The 13036-nt window shown below is 42.8% G+C and overlaps 2 long non-coding RNA genes across 3 annotated transcripts in view; one reads left to right on the top strand and one right to left on the bottom strand.

The window, feature by feature from the left end:
• LOC308185489 overlaps window positions 1–3303 on the bottom strand; it is a 25305-nt gene extending 22002 nt beyond the window's left edge. Inside the window, exon 1 of the long non-coding RNA XR_013943408.1 lies at window positions 1740–3303. This is a non-coding gene — a long non-coding RNA (uncharacterized lncRNA). The remainder of the gene's footprint in view (window positions 1–1739) is intronic.
• Window positions 1–13036, top strand: part of LOC308185492 — a 23414-nt gene extending 10378 nt beyond the window's left edge. Inside the window, exons 3-5 of one of the 2 annotated variants that reach the window (XR_013943414.1) lie at window positions 9238–9455; window positions 10055–10181; window positions 11141–13036. This is a non-coding gene — a long non-coding RNA (uncharacterized lncRNA). Of the gene's footprint in view, window positions 1–8870; window positions 9456–10054; window positions 10182–11140 lie in introns of both variants that reach the window. The other variant, XR_013943415.1, reaches the window with a different exon arrangement.

Genomic DNA, 13036 nt, shown 5'->3' with positions numbered 1-13036 from the left:
CTTTTCCTTTACTTTGGAGTAAACTAAATTTTAAACATCACAGAATTGCTATCCCACTGTTTCTTTAGAGGTGATTACTGCAAGATTGTTGAAGCTCAGGCATGGTTAAAAATTCATTATTTCCTTGGTTGTGAAGGTTCTTTAACAGCACACTTCCCTCTTCCCTGCCCCACAGGGGACTTTCTGAAGTGCATTTACTCAAAATCATGCTGAATTATCGAACTTAATGGGAAAAGGATTTTCCTTGAACTTCTGAGCAGAGCAGTGTACAAGAATGGGGACCAAGAGAGGCACAGTCTTAGCACTACCCATGAAATAGTATGCGGAGTCCACATTTCTGCCATAAAAGGGTTAGAATGGTCTGAAGGAAGGACAGAAGTAGAAGTGACATTGAGCATAAGCTTCACAAAATAATCCCAATTCAGTCCTGTGGCACTCTTCTGGGATTAATTGATGATTATTCAGGTAATTAAGGTAAGAATTAATTCCTGAGGAAGAGGAGTTAATAGCCCTTTCAAGAACAACAGGAATTGACAGTGTTTGTGCCATGCCTTCGGTTGCCAGCAAGAGCTTCAATACATAAAGTACTACCAAAAAGTATTGCACGCACCTTAATAAAATAGTTGGTGCACTCACTGAAGAGCCCACAAATGGGCATTAGCAGGTCCAAAACTTACAAACAAATGTATGGCGGTGAAAGATAGACACTGCTTTCCTTGTATCTCAACGTTATTACTTTTTTTTTTTTTTTCAGAAGAAAAATAGGATTAGTTCAGCTTTCTCCACTGTTACGTGATACAGCCATTTTTGAATATTGATTTAATAACATTAAAAGGAGTCAAAAAATCAAAACCAAGTAAACATTAGTAGTGCTGAAACCATTTTGTCCTCAGAGCTCCTATAGCTTAGTTGTATCACTAATATACAAGGGTCTGAATGGAGACATATGGTCACCATCAGCTTGGATATTTAATTTTGAGATGACACTTCTATTAATCCATCTGAAACGAGGGAAGCTACCATGTAACTGGTTGCAATTAGCCAACCACAATTTTCTCTAACCACTTCACTCTAAACCAAAAGCCAAAATGGCATTTTAGAATTACAATATCACTCCCAGATTTACATCTCTTGATGAATTCCCAAGGTTAAGATTCAAGTCATACTGTAAAACCAACCCTCAATTATACCTTTTAAGAGAGGAAGATCAGTGGCAGGTGGTGCCTGCTATAAAAGCCTCATTAAAACACCTTCTGTTTGAGTATCACAAAAGGGAGTCTCCAGATGGAGGCACAGATCCACATGGTAGCCCTACCTCAAATGTGAGTTTCACCTGACACTTTGAGAACAGAAGAGTGTTTTTTTTTTTTTTTTTTCCCTAACTAATAAACAACCGAGGTTCAAGAGAGGATATATTAGGATTAATTGCACTTGATCACTAATCCATTGTAATGCCATATGCTAAAGGCGTTGTTCATTGTTAAGCCTAGAGACAGGTAGGGCCCCTCTGGTAATGTAAACTGTCCCCATTTCCATGAAGTTAATCTAATTTCACCTCCTCACAGACCTCAGATTCCAGTAAAGATACTTTACTCTTCCTGCTTTGTCTCCTGATGCATTTTTGAATGGTAGCAAATCTGATATAGAAGTTAATGATGCTGAAACATGCTGACTAATTGGAAAATGATTTTTCCTGGTGCTGCTTGCTGAAATGAGCACAATATTGAAAGAGTACTTACTGTATTGTGTGTTCAGCCTGTTGGTTCGAAGAACCAGCTCTTCCTTCATCAGCCACACAGTTCAACTTTTCTCACCTCCTCCCCCTGCTAGTCCCAAAGCACATTTGAAGAATACATGATTTACTAGATGAGAACAATTGGCAGGCCAAACCATGTGAGTAAAGTTTGTTATTAGAGGAGGCGTTGTCACCTTGTGCAGCCTTTGGAGTAGGAGGATTTTTTTCAGTGGCTTGGCTTTGGGATGGATCCAAACCATTAAGTGCCAAACAGTGTAACCAGAGCATTTTTTACAGTTCTGTTGTGTGTTTTGTGCTAAGCTACTTTAAAAATTGCCACCCACTAAGTCTGTCTCTTAAATCAAGGAGGTCATTCTTACTCAATATGTAGCGTGTGTATTTGTGAGAGGCAGAAGGAAGTCACATAGATGCATTCTGTGAAGATAAGAGTATTGAATTCACATACTTTTTACCAAGTGATATGTAGCATATTATCTCCCAGGAGCAAAAAAACTTCATGGGAAATTGTAGTAACTATTCAGGGCCAAAATATGTTTTTATACTAATCTAGTTCAATGGCTAGTCTGTGCAAATTGAAAGAGTAAGAAATGAGTCAGGATTTTGGTGTTTAACGTATCATCTTCAGCTACCTTCATAAGATTACTCTATACTTACAAAATGCCCTCTAGTCCAGAAGGGACTACAAGTATGTTACCAGCTGTATGCACTTAAAGATCCATTCTACCACCACTGAAATGCAACCATCTCTGAGGTGAAACACAGCAACTCTGCCATTCCAGAAAAAACAAAACACTGTTTTTAGGAGGAGGAAGTGAAAAATAACTATTCCAACTGCAGTTCCAAGGGAAACTATGTTGGCAGAGTATAATTACCCTTGTTGAAAGCTGGCCAGGACACTGACTTTCTCCATTCCTGAAATAGGTATTGGGAGATTTTAGCAACCACAGGTGCTCAAGACCTTAAGTTTTTGTTGAGTTCAAAAGGCATTGGCTGATGGATGTGACAAAACATTCTCTTTATTTTAAATAGAATGCTAAGTTTCTCTGGCTTTTCCACTAATATCTGTACTACTGTGGTGGTTTCACCCTGCTGGGCAGCTAAATTTCACCACAACCTCTCTATCATTCCTCCTCATCAAAGGAAAAGGGGAGAAAATATGGTGCAGAGGGCTCAAGGGTTGAGATAATGACAAGGAGATCACTCACCAATTACTGTCACGGGCAAAACAGAATCAGTATAGGGAGACTAACATAGTTTATTGCCTATCACTAGAGTTTACTGCCTATCACTAGCAGACTAGCAGAGTGAGAAACTAAAATCAAACTAAAAACACCTTCCTCCCATCCACCCTATTCTATGTCCTCCCCGTAAGCAGCGCAGGGGAACAGAGGCTGCGGTCAGTCCCCGTCCCTTCATCTCTGCTGCTCCTTCACGGTCACTCCCTGCCCCTGCTCCACGCGGGGTCCCTCCCACGGGATGCCGTCCTTCCCGAACTGAGCCTGCGGGGGCTGCCCACAGGCAGCAGCTCTTCAAGCACTGCTCCCACATGGCTCCGGTTTGCTCCAGCACGGGTCCCCCACGGGCGGCAGCTCCCCCCAGACCCCTGCTCCTGCGTGGGCTCCTCTCCACGGGCTGCAGCTCCGGCCCGGGGCCTGCTCCTGCGGGGGCTCTCCATGGGCCGCAGCCTCCTCCAGGCCACCTCCACCTGCTCCACCGGGGGCTCCTCCACGGGCTGCAGCGTGGAGATCTGCTCCGTGTGGGACCCATGGGCTGCAGGGGGACAGCCTGCTCCACCAGGGGCCTCTCCACAGGCCGCAGGGGAACTGCTGCTGCCTGCCTGGAGCACCTCCTGCTCTCCTGCTGCACTCACCTTATTATGTGCAGGGCTGTCTCTGTCACCTTTTCTCATTACCCCAGATGCTGTCACACAGCAGATATTCCCTTCCTTCAATCTGCTCTCCCAGAGGCCCACCAGCGTTGCTCCCTGGCTCGGCTCTGGACAGCAGCAGGTCCCTTTTGGAGCCGTCTGGAGCTGGCTCTGGTCTGACATGGGGCAGCTGCTGGGCTCTGCTCACAGAGGCCACCCCTGCAGCCTCTCCACTACCAAAACCTTGCCACATAAATCTAATGCAACAACACATAGTGGAAGGCCAGGTGATGGCCCCTTGCTCCTACCAGTACCATGTCAGTGAGAATAATAACAGTAGCTGAGAACCTGTTCACGAATGAGACCAACAGGACCAAGTCAATCTAGTTTATCTCCAACATCTTACACATTTAATATCAATTTGGTTTCCTTGTATATTGAGTTTTTGATAGCTTTTCCAAGACATTACAAACTTGTAATTGTGATTCTCAGTGTCCTAAAGAAATTCTTTCCAGATAATTTTGTGTGAAATAGCAATACAACTTTTGTACATCAAACCTGATTAAACAAAATGGTTGGGTTCAAGTTTGGTCTGTTTTTTCGCTTCAAACTATGCCTTGTGGTCCTTGCTGTGTGCCAAGAACACCAAATCCTCCAGAACCCTGTATTATAAATATCTTGGGATGCTTTCTAGCTCAGCATATCTACTTTTACTCTGCTCCAGGTTTAGTAACCTCCCCAATAACACATTATTGCTCCCCATTTAGAAACTCATTTAGAACTCCCCATTTAGAAAATGGGGAGTTTTCTAAACTCTGTCTGTCCCTGAAGGCTGGGCTCTACCATGAGGAGAGATGGGCACTGGTTTCAAACTTAGAAGGGCTGAGTAAAAGTCAGCAAAGAAAAAGAAATTTCTGACTTTCTGAACACATGGATGTTTCAGGAGTTCTGAGCATTCATTGGATACTTCACAAGCAGAACTGTTCACTGTTTTTATTTATTGACTCTTGTCTCTAAGTTTCCTGTATTGAGAATGTGGCCCACAGTGTAGGAACAAAGGAGGAAAAATTAAATGTGGTGACTGAAGAGAGGAGTTATGTAAGGTACAGTAGTCCCATATTCTCATTTGCTTTCTATACTGTCTGTGCTTGGACTCTGCAATTGTATGTGTTACGAATTATCGGTAAGCTATTCCATGATCTCCACTGTGTATACTACACACATGTGAGTCTTCATAGATATATGTGTGTACCATCATATCCATCCACCCAGACAGATGGCTCTTCTTGATCACAGATGACTGGATCTGGCAGAATTGCAACAAACGAATGATCTCCAAAACCAAAAACAGACCAATGACTGTGTTATGAATAAAAGTGCTGAGTTCAGTTTATTCTAGTTAACTGAGGCATGTTATTCAAGGGAGTATAGACTATCCTTTGGTACCCAAGATTAGATTTTGAAAGTCATATAATATTAATGAGATTTCAGCAAAAATAGGTGTAAGAACAAATATGCACTGATTTTTATTAGGATTCATCTATCTAAAATCTTTACAATTTAGCAATGAAGCACAAAACATGATCTAGGTGACCAACTGCGCAGCGAAAAAGCAAGCACACATAGCTATGTGTGGTGAATGTTCTCCTAGTTGTGTCTTGTAGCTTTTGCTGTGTGAAAGTGAGATGGGGCATGGTGTACCCTGGGTGTTTTAGAAACTATCTTTCTTGCAGGCTGAATCCTCTGAAAAAATGTATTTAATCCTGCTTTCAGCAGTTTACTAGTGCTCTTTCTGGCTGTTGTAGCCCTGGAAAGTGAAAAGTGTTTCAGAGAAATTGCAGGTGGCTAATACTCCTCTTCTGAAGGATTGTGACATGCTAGAGATTTGTCTCAAATCACTAATCATACCTTCATATTTCTGGACTTTTTTGAGACTGAAGATATGAGGTGGTGTGGACCTGATGGTGATTCCAATTTTGTAGTTGGAAGGATTTTTAATAGCCATTATTGTAAGTGAGAACTGTAGCACTGATGCCAATTTTCACTAGTGTCATTTTTTTTCTATACAGCCTTCAAAATATACTTGACACATGATGAGAATAGCTCGCAGTCTTCATCAAAATAAACTAATACCATCAACTTTTGCTTGAAAGAGCCATTGATAGCTTATGGTCTGGGAAGCAGACCATCACAATCCATCCTGTGGTCCATTTAGAACTGTGAACTGCTTAGATGCAGGCTTTGGTGTAGGCTGTCTCGCAGCAGATATGGGTTGCTATTTTGTACTACCTGTAGAATGCAGGATCTTAATACAGTAGCTATTGTTGAAGCAGATAAGACCAGATCTTCACGAAACATGTTTTCTAAAAATCTTTTTTATATGACTAAGTGATATTCTAAAACTTCAGATAAGAATTTATATGGGAAAGATGAGTGTTCACAATTTCTGAAACTTTTTTAAAAGCTTTTAAAGTCAAATTTTCATGATGGAGTGGTAATGGCTTGTTTTCTTTGTGTAGTTGCCACTTCTTCTAAAAACTGTCCAGTAACTGAAATGCTTTATAAATACTAATGATGGTCCAAATTATAGATAGTTGAGCTGGTGAAACTTCCCTTTTACTGGCTTTGAAGACCTATGGATGTCTATCACTTAAGCAACAAACCATATCAGAGACAATACGATCCCACTGAGAGATTTTTGAATGGAAGGCACAACCAGTTTCTTCAGTCTTTCCTCCAATAAATTAATACCTACTGCTAACATGTCCCAATGGGATGTGACTCAGTTTCTGTTTAGACTTTAATGTCTACAGCACTGTACACCTCCTGGTAGGATATTTTCAGCCTTTTAGCTAGGGTTTTTGTGAGGGTCACAGGTCCAAAAGAGTTGTGTAAGACAGCACAAAAAACGTCACCTTCCATTTCCATCCTCCTCCTTTCATATAGGTACCTTTTAGGGTGATCAAAGCGCTGCTTGTGGTGTTTCATGGAAGTAAACCAAATCTTTAAAATACACAGAAAATGTGTCTGTCATTCTTGTTTTCGGTCTTCTCATGAAAGATGCAGCTGTTTTTACAATACTACCATCTGTAGAAGGTTCTGTGTCCATGAACAATGATGAATTATTTAGCATGCTTCAAGTTACTGATGTGTGTTTTCCAATAAGATACAGTTCTGAAGCTGTTTCCTGGGTATGGATAGGCTACCATGTCTCTTACTTTTTCTTGCAAAGCTTAATTCATAGAGATGTGCACTGGCTACTCTCTCAATTTACAGGTTACATGTGCTCAGCAGAGTTGAAGTCATTATTCACAGTTCAAAGAATCACCAAATCAGAATGGCTGAGGTTAGAAGAGACCTCTGGAGGTCGTCTAGGCCAACCACTCTGCTCAAGCTGGACCACCTAGAGCCACTTTCCCAGGACCCTGTCCTGGTGGCTTTTGAAGATCTCAAAGGAGGGAGACTCCACAACCTTGCTGGGCAACCTGGTGCCAGTGCTGAGTCACCTGCACAGTAAAGTGTTTTCCCATGTTCAGATGGAACCTCCTGTACTTCAGTTTGTGTCCATTGCCTCTTGTCCTGGGCACAACTGAAAAAAGCCTGGCTCCAGCTTCTTTACATCCTCCCTTCAGGTATTTGTACACATTGATAATGTCCCCTGGAGACTTCTCTTATCTAGGCTGAAAAGTTCCAGCTCTCTGTCTTTTCGTGTAGTAGAGGTGTTTCACTACCTTAACCATCTTTGTGGCCTTTTGTTGGGCTCTCTCCAGTATGTCCATGTTTCTCTTGTACTGGGGAGCCACAAACCAGACATAGTACTCCAGGCATGACCTCACCAGTGCTGAGTAGATAAGGGAAGGATCACCTCCCTTGACAGGCTGACAGTGTTTCGCCTAATGCAGCCCAGGATACCATTCACCTTCATTGCTGCAAGTGCACACTGCTAGCTCATGTTCAAATTTGTGTCCACCAGGATCTCCAGGTGATTTTCTGCTTATTTTCCTCCAGCAAGTACTCATGCCTGAAGTTGTTCCTGACCAGGTGCAGGCCTTCGCACTTCCTCTTGCTGACCTTCATGTGTTTCCTGTCAGCCCATTTCTCCTGCCTGTCATAGTCCCTCTGGATGGCAGCATGACCCTCTAGCATAACAGCCATTCCTCCCAGTTTTGTATCAGTTGCAAACTTGCTTGGGGTAAACTGCTTCATCATCCAGATCGTTAATGAACATGTTAAACCAGACTAGACCCAGTATTGATCCTTGGGATTCAAAGCTAGTTATCAGCCTCCAACTGGACTTTGTGCCCCTGATCACCAGCCTGGGGCCAGGTCGTTCAGCCTGTTTTTGATCCACCTCACAGTCTGCCCATACAGTCCGTACTTCAACAGCTTCCCTATGAGGATTCTACAGGAGACAGTGTGAAATGCCCTACTGAAGTCAAGGCAGGCAGTATCCACTGCTCTCCCATCACCTACCAAGCCAATCATTTCATAGAATCACAGAACCACAGAATGGTTAAGGTTGGAAGGGACCTCTGGAGGTCATCTGAGCCAACCACTGTGCTCAGACAGGATTACCTAGAGTCACTTGCCCAAGCCCCTGTCCAGGTGGTTTTTGAAGATCTCAATGGAGGGGGAGACTCCGCAACCTCTCCGGGCAATGCGGTGCCAGTGCTCAGTCATCTGCACAGTAAAGAAGTGTTTCCTAATGTTCAAAGGTGTCCTGATATGGGTTAAGATAAAGCTAATTTTCTTCCTAGAGGCTTGTGTGGTGCTGTGTCTTGGATTTGTGATGAAAACAGTGTTAACAAACTGATGTTTTAGTTGTTGCTGAGCACTGCTTACACAGAGTCAAAGACTTTTCTGTGTTTCACACTGCCCTGCCAGTGAGGAGGTTGAGGTTGCACAATAAGCTGAGAAGCAATACAGCTGGTCCCAACTGACCAAAGGAATACTCCGTATTACATAGCATCATGATTAGCAATAAAAGCTGGGAGGGAAAGAAGGTAGGGACGGGACATTCAGAGTGACAGTGTTTGTCTTCCCAAGAAGATGGGAATGCATCATCATGTTATGCATGATGAGCCGTGCTTTCTTGATTATGGCTGAACATCTACCTGCTGATGGGAATTAATGCATGAATTCCTTGTTTTGATATGCTTGTGTGTGCCGCTTTTGCTTTACCTATTAAACAGTCATTATTTCAACCCACTGGTTTTCACACTTTTACCCTTCTGATTTTCTCCCCAGTCCTACTCAGGAAGAGTAAGTGAGCTGCTATGTGGTGCTTAACTGCCTACCAGGGTTAAACCACGACAAGAGGGAAAACTCCTCTATTTCAGGGAAACGCCTGTGCTTCAGCATGTGTCCATTGCCTCTTGTCCTGGCCCAGGGCACCACTGAAAAGAGCCTGGCTCCATCCTGTTTGCCTCTTCCTGTCAAGTATTTATATACATTGATAAGAACCCCCATGAGGCTTCTTTTCTGCAGGTTGAAGAGTCCCAGCTCTCTCAAACCTTCCCTATAGGAGACATGCTTCAGTCCTTTCACCATCTTCAAAACGCTTTGCTCGACTCACTCCAGTATGTCCATATCTCTCTTGTCCTGGCGAGCACAGAACTGGACACACTACTCCAAGCGTGGCCTCAGCGGTGCTGAGCAGAGAGGGGAAGGATTACCTCTGTTGACCTGCTGCTAACACTTTGCCTTATGCGCCCAGCATACCTGGAGTTGTTCCTCCACAAATGAGGAGAACCTTCATTGTAAAAGATTATCAAGTTGGTCAAGCAACATCAGAGATCATACCATGCTGCCCTGAGTGTAAATATGGAGGAGGTAAAGAAAAGTATTTAAAGATGTTGATGCCTGTAAAATTGTATTCTTTTAAAATAACAGTAAAGATTAATGTGAGAGTGAAATTAATGATATTTAGAAGGGAGGCTACTTTGACAAATGTTATGTTTCAGAAGTCAGATGAAACCTACTTAAAGACCTATTAAGTGATTTCAGATGTTTTCCTTCACCAAACTGGAAGGGAAGGACCTTGAGGGTCCAGGAGAAGGTTACAATTAAACAAAAGAGAGATGAATGTTTGATAGAGACTTCATTATTTCTGCCTAATAGCATATTCTAAAAAATTGTATTAACCATATCAAGTTTTCCTCAATAAAATGTAATCTGTAGCTAGATTATTACATTTAGTCTGTATTTCAGACTAGAGTCTATGCAGTTCTTTAACTCAAAATGAGGAAATGCAATAGCTCAAGTGTTAAGTTAATTTTACAGGGCATAGTGAACCTGGTGAAAAAGCTTTGATGTTCTCTTTGTCCATACCAGTTTTTTGTTGTTGTTCTTTGCTTGTTTCCCTTAGAGTCACTGGTAATTATTTTGCCTCCATTAGAAAGAAGTTCATGACTTCCTTCTCCTTTTTGCAGTTAGTTTGTGTGTTGGATCACAGAATCACAGAATGGCCTAGGTTGGAAGGGACCTCTGACGACCATCTAGTCCAACTCCCCTGCTGAGCAGGATCAGCTAGAGCATGTAGCTCAGGATGGCATCCAGGTGGGTTTTGAATATCTCCAGAGAAGGAGACTCCACAGCCTTTCTGGGCAACCTGTTCCAGTGCTGTCACCCTCACAGTAAACAAGTGTCCCCTGATATACAGCCGGAACCTCCTGTGCTTCAGTTTGTGCCTGTTGTCTCTCGTCCTGTCACCGGGCAAAACTGAAAGACTGGCTCCATCCTCTCAACACCCTCCCTTCAGATATTTATACACATTAATAAGGTCTCCCCTCAGTCTTCCCTTTTCTAGGATAAACATGCCCAATTCTCTCAGTCTGTCTTCGTACGACAGGTGCTCCAGTCCTCTAATCATCTTAGTAGCCCTCCTCTGGACTGACTCCAATAGCTCCATGTCCATCTTGCACTGGGGAACCCAGAACTGGACACAACACTCTCAGTGTGGCCTCACCAGAGCTGAGTAGAGGGGGAGGATCACCTCCCTGGATCTGCTGGCAGTACTCTTCCAAATGCACCCCAGGATACCGTTGGCCTTCTTGGCCACAAGGCCACATTGCTGGCTCATGGTCATCCTGCTGTCCACCAGGACTCCCAGGTCCTTCTCTGCAGAGCTGCTCTCCAGCAGGTCACCCCCCAGCCTGTACTGGTGCTTGGGGTTATTCCTCCCCAGGTGCAGGACCCTGCACTTGCCCTTGTTTAACTTTATGTGGTTCTTCTCGGCCCAGCCCTCCAGCCTGTTGAGGTCCCCCTGAATGGCATCACAGCCCTCAGGTATCAGCCACTCCTCCGAGCTTTGTGTTGCCAGCAAACTTGCTGAGGGTGCACTCTGTTCCATTGTCCAAGTTGTTGATGAGTAACTTGAACAACACTGGACCCAGCACTGACCCCTGGGGGACACTGCTAGGTACAGGCCTCCAACTAGACCGTGCACCTCCAAGCACAACCCTCTGAGCTCTGTCATCCCGCCAATTGCCAATCCACCTCACCGTCCTCTCCTCTAGGCCGCACTTCCTGAGCTTGTCTAGGAGGATGTTATGGGAGACAGCGTCAAAAGCCTTGGTGAAGTCAAGGTAGATGACGTCCACCACTCCGCCCTCATCTACTCAGCCAGTCATCTCATCATAGAAAGACAACAGATTGGTCAAACGTGACTTCCCCTTGGTGAATCCATGCTGACTATTCCCGATCACCTTCTTATCCTCCACATGCTTGGAGATGTCATCCAGGATGAGCTGTTCCATCACCTTTCCAGGGATGGAGATGTGTCTGACTGGCGTGTAGTTGGCTGGGTCCTTGCCCTTTTTGAAGACTGGGATGCCTTTCAGTTTTCAGCCATTTCTGCATTTTTCATATATTCGCCTCCAGTCCCTTCCCAAAAGATGGGGATAATAACATGGGCCTTGGGTTTGGGAGAATGTAGGTTAAAAGTTATTTGCAGATTGTACCAAATAATGTTTTCACTTCCGGGAGACACATATCTCTAAAGTTACTACATGTAATTAAAAGAAAACCAATTGTCTTTGCAGTAACTGTTTTATCTATGTTGTTTATGTTCTGTGCTTTCTTTTTCTATGATTTTACCAATGTCAAATTTTTATATTCCTATTTTTGGTAGGGAGTTTCAGGCTGGATGTCAGGAAAAGGTTATTCACTGAGAGAGTGGTTGGGCACTGGAACAGGCTCCCCAGGGAAACTCCACGGCACTCAGCCTGCTGGAGATTAAGACCATTTGGACAACACTCTCAGATACATGGTCTGATTTTTGGGTGGTCCTATGTGGAGCCAGGAATTGGACTCGATGATTCTGGTGGGTCCCTTCCACCTTGGGATGTTCTATGATTCTACTTTTTATTTCTGTCTTCCTCCTTTACCCTAGTTTTCTACCATACATGCACAAGTAACAAAGGCATTACAGTTCCAACCACTATCTTAATCCCATAGCAAATAACATAATTTTCTTACAAGAAACAGAATTTCAAAGGTAGCTCCACCTCCAGGTGTCATTTCTGAGATAACTTGATCTTAATTTTTGTAAATGTAGAGATCCTAGATTCTTCTTTTGCTTTATTTGATATTCCAGGTCCTTGAGCATTTCTACTAATCAAACAGTAATGACCACACAAACAGATAAATTGCTTTCACATTTTTGCTGGAAAAAAATAATAATAATTATTATTATTATTGTGATCTAGTATCATGTGGTAAAACTCTGGCCTTCTGCCAGTATAAATCAACAGATATCCGTGTCATTATTTTAGGTCAGATATGAGGGTGAAATAAATAAATACACATAAACTACATGCTGATAGCCATTTCATTTGGATGATGCTTATGTACCATTAACAAAAAACGAAACTTCTTAGAAGCTCACAAACTGTATAAATGTTTAGATTTAGCAAGGGCTTACCCTGGTATAGTGTCTTGTCAGCCTCTAATGAAAATGCACGAAACCCAATAATTGGAAAGAATGAATCTGCAGATTATTAGAGCATGACCACCTCTGTTGTATTACATCACCCAAACAGATCACTTGGCTATGTAGTGCCTTGTGCACTGTTTTTTTCACCATGGTCTTGTGAAAGCAAAGGATTGCATTGCAGCTACAAGAATTTTTGCTCCTGATAATGCTTAGTCATGCTACTATGTGGGTATAAATAATATGATTTATTATTTTCTCTAGTGGTCAAGTGGACTGCTTGCAAATATGTGTCTGGCATAAGTATAATTTGTACACTTGTACTATTATGTAAATGACAAGCAAAATAAATTACTGTGTTTTTAAAATTACATATATGCCTCAGAATTATGTCATACTGGTTGATTTTTGCAGTAGTCTTAAGGCCTTTCTTGGCTTTTTGGCTTGTCCCTCTTTCTGTTTGTTTTGTGTGCACGTTAGA

Source organism: Anser brachyrhynchus (assembly GCF_964034855.1).
Source record: "Anser brachyrhynchus genome assembly, chromosome: Z".
In the NCBI taxonomy this organism is placed as follows: Eukaryota; Metazoa; Chordata; class Aves; order Anseriformes; family Anatidae; genus Anser; species Anser brachyrhynchus.
This window is presented reverse-complemented; position numbering and strand designations above follow the sequence as displayed.